Source organism: Lutra lutra, chromosome 4, assembly GCF_902655055.1.
Source record: "Lutra lutra chromosome 4, mLutLut1.2, whole genome shotgun sequence".
NCBI classification, from domain to species: domain Eukaryota; kingdom Metazoa; phylum Chordata; class Mammalia; order Carnivora; family Mustelidae; genus Lutra; species Lutra lutra.
The window spans coordinates 120,206,827-120,209,181 of record NC_062281.1 but is presented as its reverse complement, the minus strand read 5'-3'; the positions used below and the strand labels follow the sequence as shown (position 1 = coordinate 120,209,181).

General features: G+C 40.7%; 1 pseudogene; it reads left to right on the top strand.

Moving 5' to 3' along the window:
• The first annotated feature begins 507 nt into the window (after positions 1 to 507).
• LOC125097363 (CD9 antigen-like) lies at positions 508 to 1,218 on the top strand (annotated as a pseudogene).
• The last annotated feature ends 1,137 nt before the right edge of the window (positions 1,219 to 2,355 follow it).

The window sequence follows — 2,355 nt, the reverse complement described above, 5'->3', positions numbered from 1 at the left end:
TGGGAATCAGTTATTTTATTTTTTCTATGTTTGAAATATTTTATAATTTCTAAAAATATTTGCAGGTCTCCAGCAGAAATTGTGATAAATATCATGGTAATTTAAGCCAAATATTTCTGCCAGTTATGTAGTAATTTACAGAAAATTCATAGTATGTAGCGTAAGTAATAATCTGGCCCAAGGGGGGAAAAAAAACCTTTAAATATTAAGATGTCAAGTAAAATAGCCACATGTACTTAGCTACTTTTTTTCTGAAAGTCCCTTGTAAAAAGTATTTTTACTATCTAGAGAGAAAAACAATTCTGCAGTAAAAACAAACACTCTATTTTCACCAGACCAAAATGATAAAGATTTTCCTAACAGAGTTTCTTTTCATTAGGTTCTTAATAGCAATTTGAAAGAATAATAGTATCAAAAAGAAGTTCAGGCAGCTGCAGACACCTCAGGTCCCTGCCGTTGCACACGCTTCATGCCAACACCCGGAGTCCAGCCTGTCCATCCTTCACCATGCTGGTCAAAAAAGGCACCAAGGACCTCATATACCTGCTCTGTGGGTTTAGTTTCATCTTCAGGCTCCCCAGGCTTGCATTCCTTGTCAGTGGACTTAGCTCTTGTTTGAATCTGAGACCAAGAACAACTTGAAGCAAGAAAATGACCATTCCAGCTTCCATACTGAGTATAAATTCTGATTGCAGCTGGTGCCCTCGGGATGCTGGTGGGTTTCCTGGGCTGCTGGGCTGCAGGGCAAGAGCCCCAGTGCATGCAGGGATTGCTCTCTGGCCTCCTCTTGGTGATAGTCGCCACTGAAGCCGTGGCAGGCGGCTGGGATAGTCCCATGAAGGTGAGGTGATTCAGTCCAGGAGTTTTACAAGGACAAGCTGAAAGTCAAGGACAAGCCCCAGCAGGATGCTAACAGCCATCCCCTCTGCACTGGACCGCTGTGGTGTGGCAGGAGGAGTGCAAAAACTTATCTCCGGCATCCGCCCCCTGAAAGGATTTCCTCCCAAGCATCCCAGTGAAGCCTTGCTCTGAGGCCATCAAAGAGGTCTCTGACAGCAAATCCCACATCCTCGGCGCGTGGGCATCAGGACTGCTGTGGTGATAATATCTGGCACAGTCTTCGGTATGAGCCTGTGCTGTGCTATCCACAGGAGCACAGAGAAGATCTACAGTCAGTGTGTGCCCCTGAGCAGGAAAGTTTACCCTGGAGGTGGATGATTATTTTCTTGGTGTTTTTTTTTTTTTGTCGGGGGAGCACTAACTTAAAGATTCATTCTGCATTTTCAAAGGGAAAAAGTTATCCTGTGTTTCTCTTTTTATTTTTGTTTCTTTGTTTGTTTTGTTTCTCTTTTTAATGCTTTATTCAACATTGGTATTCGTAGTTGCCTTGGTTTGTATTTCTTTTTTGGGTGTTTTTAATTACTAGGTTAAGCAGAAGTCCTACGATGAAAGGTACTAATTTGCTAGATTCTAGACAAAAGACAGTGTACATAAAGAGAATTTTTTTGAATTTACATAGATTTTTAAATGTCTATCACATTTAATCAGGTTAAAACTTACATTGGAGACAATTTCATACGTAGTAAGAGATGACAATAAAAAATGTCTATTGCATTTTTCATATATTATGTCATTTTATCAGTAAAATGTCTGTAGTTATGAATCCCCTCCTGCCACCAATGAAAATGAGCCATAATTTTCTATCTCTCACTACTTTACCTATTAGCCCTCAAATCCATTCAAATTCTAAAAAGGTAAGTCACAAAACTGGTAGGGAAAACTGCTATTGTATAATTTGACAGAATCGAAGAAGCCGCTGGCCATGTGACCCATCAGGAGGACAAATTCACCCTGCACTCCCTCACCAGGACTCAGGAAAGAGCCTGCTTGGTGAGAAATCTCTTTTTCTCTTTCTAATGTGTGCACGTGCACACACACACAGACGCACCGTGGCTTCAAGTTCACAAGCCTGCAGTGGAGCGGGTGTGGAGAATGGAGATGATCTCTAAAAAGCTCTATATAAAAGTTCCCCAGTACCAAAAAACAAAACTTCCTACAACGACTGAGCTTCCAGGAGTGCAGCTGTATGGAGTGAAGGACAGAGTAAGCAAGATTCTGTGTTTGCAGACTAGATTAAACCTCAAAAAGAGACCCCAAAAAGGAAAAAAAAAATCTCAGAGTAAAACTTTTTGTTTAGTTCTTATTTTTAATACTTTCCCACAGAAAACAGAATATGAAACCAAGGAGCCCAATCTTATCTCAGAAGGAGAGCATTAAAGGGCATAAGAATGAGAACGTAAGAGTTAGTCAATGGACAAAAGACTGAAGAGCTTTGGTGATTTTTTTTCTCCAGAG